The following is a 13,475-nucleotide window of genomic DNA, read 5'->3' on the forward strand; positions in this document are numbered from 1 at the left end:
TACCTGGAAACATAGAAAGTGCAGTAAAGAAAAGTAAGTGCCCCTCTAACTACACCCAAACACTCCGAATTTGTTGGCGATGTCCATTTTGCTATCCGTGTTCATGGTGACCTAACCCTAACCCTAAGTGGAATTTTCCTCCAATCATATTTTCCCATGTTTTTTATCAGGAAACATAGAAAGTGCAGTCAAGAAAAGTAAGTGCCCCCTAACTAAACCCAAGTACTCCGAATTTCTTTGTGATGTCCATTTTGCTATACGTGTTCATGGTGACCTAACCCTAACCCTAAGTGGAATTTTCCTCCAATGGGATTTTCCCATATATTTTACCAGGAAACATAGATAGGGCCACCTAGAAAAGTCAGTGCCCCACTAACCATACCCAAGCACTCCGAATTTGTTGGCAATGTCCATTTTGCTCTATGAGTTCATGGTGACCTAACCCTAAGTGGAATTTTCTTTCAATAGTATTTTCCCTTGTATTTTACCAGGAAACATTAATAGGGCAGCCTACAAAATAAGTGCCCCTCCTAACAGTATCCAAGCACTCTGAATTTTTTGGCAGTGTCCATTTTGCTTTCTGAGTTCATGGTGACCTAACCCTAAGTGGAATTTTCCTCCAATGGGACTTTCCCAGGTATTTTACCAGGAAACATAGATAGGCCTGCCTAGAATAGTCAGTATCCTCCTAAACATACCCAAGCACTCCGAATTTGTTGGCGATGTCCATTTTGCTATACGTGTTCATTGTGACCTAACCCTAACCCTAACTAGAATTTTCCTCCAATGGGATTTTCCCATGTATTTTAACAGGAAACATAGATAGCGCAGCCTAGAATTGTCAGTGCCCTCCTGACGATACCTAAGTACTCTGAATTTATTCGCGATGTCCATTTTGCTATACATGTTCATGGTGACCTAACCCTAAACCTAAGTGGAATTTTCCTCCAATGATATTTTCCCATGTATTTTACAAGGAAAAATAGAAAGTGCAGTCTAGAAAAATAAGTGCCCCCCTAACTACACCCAAGCCCTCCGAATTTGTTGGCAATGTCCATTTTGCTATACGAGTTCATGATGACGTAACCCTAACTCTAAGTGGAATTTTCCTTCAATGGGATTTTCCCAGGTATTTTACCAGGAAACATAGATACCTTAGCCAAGAAAAGTTAGTGCCCTCCTAACCATACCTAAGCACTTTGAATTTTTTGGCGATGTCCATTTTGGTATACGAGTTCATGGTGACCTAACCCTAACCCTAAGTGCAATTTTCCTCCAATGGGATTTTCCCATGTATTTTACCAGGAAACATAGATAGGGCAGCCAAGAAAAGTTAAGTGCCCTCCTAACCATACCTAAGCAGGTCGGCTATGAGCCAATCTCCAACTGCTTTGGCAGCAGCCTGTGCTGGCAGCAGCAAACAGGCAAGAAATGCAGTGCGGGAGGGTTTGCTCTCGAAGAGGAATGAAAAAAGGCACTTATTGCTGGAGGTGAGGCACAGAGGAGGGAGGGAGGGAGGGGGAGAGAGAGAGAGAGAGATGGAGAGTGGTAGGATTCTTATGTTTCTTTGTGACTTTGAAGTTCTGCGATTTGTACATTGTGGGTTTTGTGTTCTTAAGGAGTGTTTGGCAATTTCTATTTGGCTGATGGCTGATGTCTCCTGTGAGCTTTTATTGCTCTGCTCTTGTTAGCTGTAAGTTTTGCTGCAAGGGATTTTGAAGTATTTTTCTCCTGAATGGATTTTGCTTGTAGCATTCCTTTACTTATGAATGGAGCCATTTGGGGAGGCATCCTTAGCCAGCAGCCAATACTTACTACATTTTTTTTCTTCCATAAGTGCTGGTTGTGCTCCTTAACTTTCCTTTCTAGCTAGTAGCTAATTCTTAAAGAGGAATGTTCCTTTATACTCTAGTTCACTCAGCAGTTTGTCTTTTTTGTCTCTGGAGGTTTTTCCTTGTTTGATGAATATATGGAAGAGAGAAAATATGGGGGGGGGGTTTCAAATTCTTCCTTCAGAAGGAGGTGGCATGAGAAAGAGAGAGGAAGGAAAGGAGGGAGGGATGGAGGGAGGGAAGTCCTTCCTTAGCACTTGGTCACCAGCAGCCCTGCCATTGACGTTGCTTGTCAAAAGGTTGCAAAAGTGGATCACATGATCCTGGGACACTTTGTCCATTATAAATATGAATCAGTTGCCAAGCATCCAAATATAAATCACATGACCCTGGGCATGCTGCAATGGTCATAAGTGTGAAAAATGATCATAAGTCATTTCAGTGCAATTGCACTTTGAATAGGGTTTTTTTTAGTCAAGTTTTTGATACCTTGCTAGGTAGTACTCAAATATTGCCATATTCTAAAAGTGAAAGGTTGAAAAGCCCTGGCCTATGCCAATGGTCAGAAGAGTGCATTTTTCTTAAGCCTGCCTTATCTATATTTTCTAGTTAAATGCATGGGAAAATCCTATTCGCGGAAAAACCCACTTAGGGTTAGTGTTAGGCCTTCCTGAATTCATAGAGAAAAATGGACACCACCAACGGAATCATAGCCTATCAGAATTGTTAAGACAGTGCATTTTTCTTAAGCCTGCCTTGTCTATCTTTCCTGGTGAAATATATAGGAAAATCACATTCACACCGAATCCATGTAGGGTTAGGGTTAGGTTTCCATGAATTTATAGAGCAAAATCAACACCACCAACGGATTCAGGGTCCATGGGTAAGGTTAGTAGAGTGCATTTTTCTTAAACTTGCCTTATCTATGTTTCCTCGTGAAGTACATGGGAAAATCCCACTGGCGGCAACATTCACTTATAATTACGGTAATATCTCCGTGAATTCGTATAGTGAAATGGAAAACAGCAACAGATTCAGAACCCATGGGTATAGTTAGGAGGGATCAGACTATCCAATCCTTCCTTATCTACATTTCCTGATAAAATACATTTCAAAATCCCATTAGTGGGAAAACCCACTTGGGGTTAGAGTTAGGTCTCCATTAATTCATAGAGCAAAACAGATACCACCAAAGGAATCATAGACTATGGCAATGGATAGGAGAGTGCTTTTTTTCTTAAGCCTTCCTTATCTATGTTTTTTTGTGAAATACATAGGAATATCCAATTGGTGGGAAAACACACTTAGGGTTAGGGTTAGTTCTCCATGAATTCGTACAGTGAAATGGACACCACCAACAGATTCAGAGAACATGGGTATAGTTACAAGGGTGCACAGTTTCCGAGCCTGAATTATCTGCGTTTCCTGGTGAAATACATGAGAAAATCCCATTGGCAGGAAAACCCACTTAGGGTTAGGGTTAGATCTTCCTGAATTCATAGAGTAAAATGGACACCACCAATGGAATCGTAGCCTATGGCAACGGTTAGGAGAGTGCATTTTTCTTAAGCTTGCCTTATCTGTGTTTCCTGGTGAAGTATATAAAGAAATCCAATTTTGTACCAAACTCATGTAGACTTAGGGTTAGGTCTCCATGAATTCATAGGGCAAAACGGATACCAGCAAAGGAATCGTAGCCTATGGCAATGGTTAGGAGATTGCATTTTTCTTAAGCTTGCCTTATCTATGTTTTCTGGTTAAATGCATGGGAAAATCCCATTGGAGGGAAAACCCACTTAAAGTTAATCCTCCATGAATTCATAGAACAAAATGAACACCACCAATGGATTCAGAGCCTATGGGTAGGGTTAGGAGGGCGCAGAGTTTCTGAGCCTGACTTATCTGCGTTTCCTGGTTAAATACATGGGAAAATCACATTTGCAGGAAAAACCAGTTAGGGTTAGGTCTCTGTGAATTCATAGAGTGCAATGGACACTACCAATGTATTCGTAGCCCATGGGAATGGTTAGGAGAGTGCATTTTTGTTAAGCCTGCCTTATGTATGTCTCCTGGTGAAATAAATGGGGAAATCCCCTTGGTGGGAAAATCCCATTTAGGATTAGGATTGAATTTTGCATATAGAAAAGTTTATATGGAAATTAAGAACAAGAAGAAACAGCATTTATAGATATTAATAAATTCTATTTAATTAGATAGCTGTATATCTATCTATGTGGAGTATTGGCTTTAGATAGATGTTTCTAGTTACATCTAGATATAGAAAAAGTGTGTTTCTGGTATTCTATGATTTGCTTAAAAATTCCTATAAAAATAGTAAGTTAGAGAAGAGGGTCATTGCTTGTGAGATGGGCTGCTTTTTCTATCTACTATGTCTATTGTCTAGTCAGGCAGTCAAGAAATTATCTATAGACTAGGTCCACTTGTTTAATAACTCTGAAATTACATGTCAAAAGGGTTGATTGGTTGTAAGTGAATGAAGCATTGTACAAAAGATCAGTCTTGTTAAGGTTTTTTTAATATTAGGGAAAGAGAATGCATGAAAAGCAAGGACATGGTTGTTAATCCTGCTTTGCTGTCACACTATCATCCTTGGCTCCAGAGCTCTGCACACATTGCCAGCAAATTTGAGCAGTGGAGAACTTGCTCAATCCCAATCTGCTGTAAATCACGCTGGGAATTTCCTAGATGAGAGTAATCTTTTCTCTGGAGAACTTTTACCTATATCATTTGTAAAGTTGCCAAACTCAGCAAAGTGATACAATGGAGGACTGGGCTAAGATGCACACACCACTTTTCCTTGCATGTCTCCCCTCATCCTGATTTTAAACTTCTGAATTCAACCAGCTTAACTTCTCAACACCTGTGTTTACACATCACACCAAACTGTTGAAAGTAGTTCCACTAAATATGCCTGCTCACAAAATGCTCTTCTACATTCTATGACTAGCAAATCAACTCTCTGTGGTTGCTTAAGACTAAGTATATCTTCTTACTGCAGAAGAGAGGTTACTTCTCTTCCATGGTAATCATGTTTTGTTTTAGGTTAAATTCTGTGGCTAATGTAGAACAAAAGCAGAAAGCACAATGAATAACTTGCTAGCCAAGGAAAAAGACAATGATTGCAAACAGTCTTCTCTTAGGAATGTGACTCGTTCTTAATTTTTCCAGATGTAAGAACTGAATTCATCTCCTGAATGTTGAATAGCTGATGCAGTACCTTATTACCATTGTTTATTATGATTAGTTTATTAACTGTTCCATCAATGTTTTTATGATTTTATTATGTGTATTATGTTTGCATTATTATTATATTATCATGGATGTTTTAATTGTTGATTTAGAATTCTAAACTGCCAAGAGTCTTTGGCAGATTCAGCAATATATAAACAGAATAAACAAATCTGTCCTAATAATGTTTAAGGGCTTAACCTGATGTGCAAATATAATTAAATACCAAGTCATTCCACAGATGCCATGACACTCAGATATCTTGGAAGACATGCTGGTTGAGGAATTCTGGGAGTTGAAGTCTACATATTTTTAATTTGCTGAGGTAGAGAAACCTTCATCTAGAAGACAATGCTATATATTATATGTCCTGGTTATTATCCCCATATATAGAATTGATACAGTACTATTTAATAATGATATACTGAGTTGCACTGCATTCTATATTCAGTCATTTTAAGGCACATTTTTAAGGAGGCTATAGCAGTTTCTCATTAGTCTCCCTCCCCTTTTAAGTCAGCAAGAGAGCTGCTCTTTATATCAAATTTGAAACTGAGCTAAAGTTGATTTCCTGATTGCATGATCAGGATTAAAGGGGTCAGGCGGACTTTGGGAAATCTCTGCCTGCTATCATCTTCCTTTTTACCTTGGCTGGCTCCATCTCTCCAAATATTCTCTCTCAGGGCCCAGAGACGTATTGGCTGGTGATAAGAAGTCCTACACTGAGAAATATGCTACTTTTCTGTTTCTTAGTTCTCAAAATTACCCTACTGCCAATGGCCCAAGGCGTGAAAGGATTGGCTTTCTCAGTGCAGAGAGATAAATGATAGGAATAGGATCAGTTCTAGGAGGAAGGCTTAGATCAGGGTTAGGCAACTATGGCCCATTTACAACCTGTAGACTTCAACTCCCAGAATTCCCCAGCCATCATGGCTGAGAATACTCAGCATGGCTCAGGATAGCTGGCTCAGAAGTTCTGGGAGTCCACAGGCTGTAAAGAAGCCATGGTTGCCCACCCCCGACTTAAAGGATTTCCTTTTCTAAATCTACACACACACATCCCGATATAATCCAGTCTACTGCAGAGCAGATTTGAGAAGATAGCCATTAGTCTACCTCATTTCAGCAGAGACCACTTATTATCAAATCCCATGGCAGTTATCAAATACAGGATCTTATTATAATTATGTTGTCATTCATTATATTAAAACTCAAACACAAGTGACCTATGAAAATGGCAAAGGAGTCTCATTAGTTTGGCAAGTTGCAAAAATATACTTTGGACACACTGTTGCAAAAGGTCTAACAGCTGGAAACCTCTGTTATCAGCGATGGCATGGGGGAGGGGGGAGTTTGGATTGGAAAGGCTGTACCTTAGAGAGGCTGCAAATATTAAAGCAACAGGCCCATGAAAAATTATACTTTTTTCCATCGTTCTCATGCTTAACTGGAGAGTTTGGTCTTTGGGAGGGAATATGAATCATATTAATTATACTGTTAGATATAATAATATAAAACAAGCTTCTGAATCTAAAAGTTAATATGACATGTGCTGTTTAAAGATTGGAAAGAGGACCTATAGTAGTATTAAGCATACCAAAAGAAGAAAAAGTTCAGGAATGAGATTTTCCTTACGTCATTCCCTTCAGATGTCTGGGACTACAACTTTGAAACTGACTTTTTTTAAAAAAGCTAGAGCTTCTATTAGTTATACTGCTTGAGTTTCCTATGAATTATAATCCCAACCTAACAGAAGGGTGCTAGGGTGGGAAAGGCTGGATGAAGTATTAATGTTAGATATACAGTATATCTAACCAAGAGGTTCTATACTTGCTTACTTTCCTGTACTACACTCTGGAGACATATCCCTAATGCAGTTATTTCTCAGCTTTGGCAGCTTGAAGATGTGTGGATTTCAACTCCCAGAATTCCCCAGCCATCACGTTGGCTGGCATATTCTGGGAGTTGGAGTCCGCACATCAAGTTGCCACGGTTGAAAAACACTGCCCTTATGGATTCAGTTAACTCCCAAAAGTCAAGGAATCTGATGCACAGAACAGTGCAAAGATAGAACCTCATTAGATATCTTTAAATGGTCTCAGAAGGACTTGCCATGTAAACCAGGGCCTCATTAAAAACAATAATTGATCAACAGGGAACTAAACACAACTCTTTGTTAAGATCTCTGCTTCTAACAAGAATAAAATGTACTCACATTAGTAACCCAAACCTCCTAACTGTTTACTGGAGATCAAAAAAGAAAACTAACACATGCACAGAATTTGTCAGAGGGGCAACTTAAAACTCCAACTCATATTTTTTTTTTTTAAAAAAAAACTTTAATGTAGTCCTTTATTTCCTTTCCATTGTTTCCCTCTTACTTTCCAACTCTGTCAATCATCCCTCAAATGACTAGGAGCGCTTTTTTCCTTACATTGAATTGCATACACCTCTCTTCAGTAGCATTTCCCTTTCTGGCATAGGGTTAGTAGCATCTCTGAGACCTTGACTAGGAGTAATGAAGCAGATAATTTGGTCCCTTTTCAGTCTGGATTCAATCTGACGTATAGCACTGAGACAGCATTGGTCGTGTTTGCTAATGACTTTTAGAGAGTTCAAGATGAAGCTTTCTGTCCAGTCTCTCCAAGATTTCCTGGTTGCTTTTGATATCATTGACCCTGGTATTCTTCTAGACCAGCTTTGGGAGTTGGAAGTGGGAGGCACCATTTTGTGGTAGTTCTCCTCCTTTCTCCATGGCTGGTTCCAGTCAGTGTTGTGGGCAGGTCAACCCTAAGCCTTTCCAGAGTGGGGTACTGAAGAGCTAAAGTCTCTCCTCTACCCTCTTTAACATGTATATGAAACCTCTGGGTGAGCTCATTCATGGCACAGGTACAATATCAGTACGCTGATGATACCCAGCTATATATCTCTACCCCTGGCAGGCAGATATGCTGTTGCAGTACTACCTAAATGCCTGAAAACGTGGATGGGGATGAAGCAACATTATCCAACCCTGACAAGATTGAGTGTCTCTGAGTTTTTAGTCCCCAGGGTCTGGTGCACTGCCATTTTTCACTCTGCATGGTACTACATTCCCCCTGACTGAGCTGGTACGCATTTCCAGGGACCCTTTGGGAGACTCACAGCTCCTGCTTGACGAGCAGGTGGCAGCTGTGGCAAGGGGGTTGTTTGTAAAGATCCATCTTATATGTCAATTACACCCTTTCCTGGACTGGGAGATCTTGCTTGTGGTCACTTGCTTCTTAATCACTTGCATTTGGATTACTGCAATATGCTTTACATGGGGCTGCCATTGATGACACTCAGAAATTAAAACTGGTCCAGAATGCAGTGACACACACACACACACACACACACACACACACGCAGACACACACACACACACACACACACAGGGTATTGGGAGTTCATAGGCTGTATTGTACATTGGTTCTTAGTTTCCTTCTGGGTGTAATTCAAAATGCTGATTAGCACTTTTAAGCTCTACATGGCACAGGACCTGGTTATTTGCAGGATCACATCTCCCTAAAGAATATCTGTCTATTCCATTAAATCACCTAGGATAGGCATGCTTGAGATCCTTTCCTTGAAATCCTGCCACCTAATGGGACCTTGGAAGTATTGCCTTTTCTGCGGTTGCCCTTAGCCTATAGAACAGGGCTTTTCAACCAGTGGTGCGGGTACCACCTGTGGTACATTGGCACCTGACAGGTGGTATGCGAGCACCCTAGAAAAGTGGTAGTGGGGGAGGGGAATGAGCTGAACCAGTGGCAGCACTGCACAAGCCTGAGCAAGAGATGGCTGGAGCTACAGGGCTGTCAGGGCTCAGTGGAAGCGCCAGAGCCAGGCTCCGGCTGGAGCTCAGCACTGATCCTGGCACTTCTGCTGAGCCCAGAAGAAGCGCCAATCAGCTGGAATGTTGCAGCATCTCCAGGGTCTTGTGATTTACATTCAGATGCTTGCCAACTGATTCATATTTATGACGGTCACAGTGTCCCAGGGTCATGTGAAGTGACCAAAACCTGCTGCAACCACCCAGCAGATGGGGGAAATAGAAACCAAACACCCCCCACCCCACTCCCACTGCCAATCCTCAACAGAAATGCTCACAACAATGGAAACCTCAGACAGGAGGAAGAGTGCCGCCAAGCGGGCCGGCAGGTGTCTTGCTTGGCTGTGGCTTGGGGGGAGCTTTTTTCAGTGCTATTGTAACTTTGAACAGTCACTAATCAAACTATTGTAAGTCGAGGATTACCTGTACTTTATTACTTTTTTCCTTTTTTTTCCCTTTGGACATCAAGTTTTTGACACCTTGTTAGGCGACTGGTGGTACTCGGATATTGCCATATCCTAAAAGTGGTACAATGGGTGAAAAGGTTGAAATTCCCTGCTATAGAACACCCTTCCCCCCTACACCAACAATTCTGCAGCCAGAGATGCCCCCTCCCCTTAGCCTTTTGGAAGGCCATCAAGACCTGGCTTTTTACTGAGATGCTGGGATAGGATAGGATAGAATAGAATAAAAAGAATAGAATAAGGATAATTGGAACTTACTGCAGGGCATTATAAGGGGATGATTAAGGCATAGGGTTTTGGTTTTTGTTTGATCATTTTACTATTATATTGTTTTATGGTTGTTTTACAGTTACTGAAAACTCTGAGCTACCCAGAGTTGTTTAAAATGGGGGGGACATATACATTTTTCAAATAAATAAATAAGGTATCAAACTGACTCGTTCAACTTGCTCACAGAGGTGGATTGGATTCCCACAACATGCTGAGCCATAAATTACTCAGCCCCCAAATATAGTGTGTTGTATAAATCCAGTCAATGTGTGGCAGATTTCCTTCCTTGCCTCCTCCCTTTCTAAAAAAGTAAAAACAGGCATTTTGAGAACAATTTCAGAATGCCACTATGCTTGCATTTCAAATAAAACTTATCTGAACACTAGCAAGAGGATTTTAAATTTTATGCATGCTTCTACACATTTATTTACATGTAATATTGCTTTGTTCTATGAGATTTTTTCCATGCTTTGTAAGTTGAGACATACTTTAGGGAAGATGTTTACTGCTGTCTTGAGCCTGCAAAAGGTGAAAGCAGACTCAGAATTGTTGCAAATGGTCCCGGGCAATCCAAAAGCTGCCTGGGACCAGACAGGGTGGCGCCAGCCTTGTGCGCATGTGCAAGGCGCGAAAATGGTCAATTCCTATTGGTTCACACTGTCCAGGTTTCCGGCACTACAAAAGGCCTGCATGCCTTTTGCTGCTTGCTTGGTTGTAGGAGAAAGAAATAAAGAGCTTGTTGTTTTTCACCATGTGTCTTCGTCAAATGCCAATGAATGGAAAACACAACAGTTACTGTGCAAATTGGTTCTGCAACTAGAAATGTATACAGGTAATAATAGCACAGGTGGGCAACATTTTGGCAAACAGTGCCTACCCTTAAAAAGAAAATGGGGACAATGATCATTTGGAGCAAGCATTTTTAAAATTTATAATATTTTTATAACACCACATAATACCATATTCCAGTTTTTTTCACAAAAACCCATCAAACACAAGCAACAAAACAAGTTAAATAATACTCAGAGGCATTCAATGCTAATAATATTTAAAACTCAAATGTCCAGTGATATAACATTTTTTTTTGCTTTCTTAAAAAAAACATCATTGCATCATTGCGGGTACCAACAAAATCTTGAAGGCAGGTGTGATTGGACTACTATTTTTGGCCTAAAATTACTGATGGAAGTATACAAAAATGGATTTCTCAATACATGTGGCAGTCGACATAGCTTCTTTTTTTTTTCAAAGATAATTTTTATTAAATTTTTGAAATTTTACAAAAACAAAACAATCTTCCCCCCAACCTCCCCAACCCTCCCATTCCCTCCCCCGACCTTCCCAGAGCTTAATATAGGCTTAATTAAAATTTCATCAAAAAATCTTAAAAAAAAGATATAAACCATAAATGAATCTAACATTAGTTAGAAATCTAAATACATTAATTAGAAAAATTATAAAATAATTAACAAAAGTATATATATAAAAAAAACATGAATACAAAAAATAAATGTTTAGAAAGGAAAAGAATTTTTAAAAAAAGGAAAAAAAAAGAAAAAAAGAAAAAAAAAAACAAAATATTCCATTTTAAATATAAATTGTTAAAAAACTAAGTAATATTTTTTTTCCAACTTATGTTGTATACAATCTATCCATTTTTTCCATACCGCAACATACTTCTCTTGCGATTGATCCTTCAAGAAAGCCGAAATCTTTGCCATTTCCGCCAAATAAGAAACTTTAAGAAACCACTCTTGCAAAGTAGGCAAAGATTCCTTCTTCCAACATTGCCCTACTAACAACCTTGCGGCTGTAATTAAATTTAACATCAATGTAATCTCCTTAGTATCACAATCAATAACGATACCTAACAAAAACAATTGTGGGGTAAATTTTACCCTCCTTCTAAAAATTCTTTGAATATTCCACCATATCTTAATCCAAAAGGCTTTTATATTTTTACACGACCACCAGATATGATAATAAGTAGCATCCAAACATCCACATCTCCAACATTTAGGCTGTAAGTCAGGATACATACGAGACATTTTTTGTGGATCAAGGTGCCATCTGTAAAACATTTTATAAAAATTCTCCCTTAAATTCTGGGCTTGTGTAAATTTAACATTTCTCACCCAAATAGTTTCCCAAGTATCTAATAAAACTGGTTCACCAAAATTTTGTGCCCATTTAATCATACATTCTTTAACTAATTCTGCTTCTGAATCCAATTCTACTAACACCCCATAAATTCTCTTAATGTGAGTTCGTCTTTGATCTTTTACTTGTTTAAAAAAATTCTCATCTTCTCTAAGCAAACCCACATTACAATCTACCTTCCATCTATCCACAATTTGTCTGTACTGAAACCATGAATATATAATATTTTCTTGTGCTAAATCTTCCAAAGATTTAACTGCCAATTTTTACCATCCCATCTAAGTAATTGTGCATAAGAAACACTATCCATCTTAACTCCTCACATAGCTTCTTGTGAGTTTGTAGCAACCACAAAAGCTATGAGGCAAAAATATGGTAGACTTGCAAATATTCTCGTCTGATCATTCTACACAAAAACAGATATAATGTGGAACACCTTAAATTCCACAATTATAGGTGGTAGTTTAGTGATTCTATATCAGAATAAATTGTGGTAAAGGGGGAAAGTCCATACTGGTTTGGCTGGTTGTGGCTGAAGAACTCAGATTAGACTGACATGAAATCTATAAATTAAGAGTACAGTAAGTATAAATCCTACAGAAACTTTGGAAGGCTACCATAGAGTATTACAAGAGGTGCTTTGTACCTTGGGAGAGATAAAGGCCACAATTTATTTTCAAACAGAATAAACAAAAGCCAGAACAGTTCCATATACTCTTTAAGAAAAAATTGAAAAGGGTTAGGAAAAGGATTGGAAAAAATGATATAATCTCTCTGATAATTTTCTAAATGGGAACACTCATCACAAATTTTCTTAAGCCAGAGGGAACCATTTATTTCTATGGAGACTACAACCTAACCCTCAATTAAGCATTTAAGTTAGACAACTGTTTCATTCAATAGACAGAAAATTTGTCAACAATATTGAGCAGGAGTTGACACGTCTCAGGCTTACCAACAGATGGAGCTTGAGGAGGACTCTTAGAAGTTTGCTATCACCTAGAAAGAATTGAATCAGTATTAGAGATTGTTTTTTGGAGCTCCAGGCATATTTCAAAGGCCATGGAAAGCCTCTTAAAGAAAGTTCAGGTGTCATGATAAGGATTGATGACATTCTTATCATTGGCCAAAGTCATCAGAAGCACCTTTTCACATTAAAGAAAATGCTTCGAAGACTGGAAGAAGCAGAATTTTTTTTGAAACAAAATATGCGAATAGCACTTAGGGTATAAAATTGACAAAGAAGGGTGCACCAGCAACAGGCAAAGCCACTTTTACTGAAAAGTCACCATCACCACAAAGCAGAGCTTCAGACCTATTTAGGGAAATTAAATTGCTATTGTAGTTTCTTGCTGAATCTTTTGATCATTTTAGAACTCTTGCACTTGTTAAGAAAAAAAGGTAAGTGGCAACAACAATACAGAGAAGAAAAGGCTTTCCAGGACTCCACTCATATCCAGCTCCACTCATAAAACATAAACTGAAGGGCTCAATTTCTTCCTAGGGTCAAAGTAAACCAGCAGCTCTGAGTATTAGAGTATCTCCTTAGATACTCTTCATACTCAGAGCTGCTGGTTTACTTTGACCCTAGGAAAGAGCTGAGCCCTTCGGTGTATGTTTTATGAGTGGAGCTGGAGATGTGTTGTT

The sequence above is a fragment of the Crotalus tigris genome, unplaced genomic scaffold (assembly GCF_016545835.1).
Source record: "Crotalus tigris isolate CLP2741 ecotype Arizona unplaced genomic scaffold, ASM1654583v1 scf7180000024167.7108832, whole genome shotgun sequence".
Lineage (NCBI taxonomy): Eukaryota > Metazoa > Chordata > Lepidosauria > Squamata > Viperidae > Crotalus > Crotalus tigris.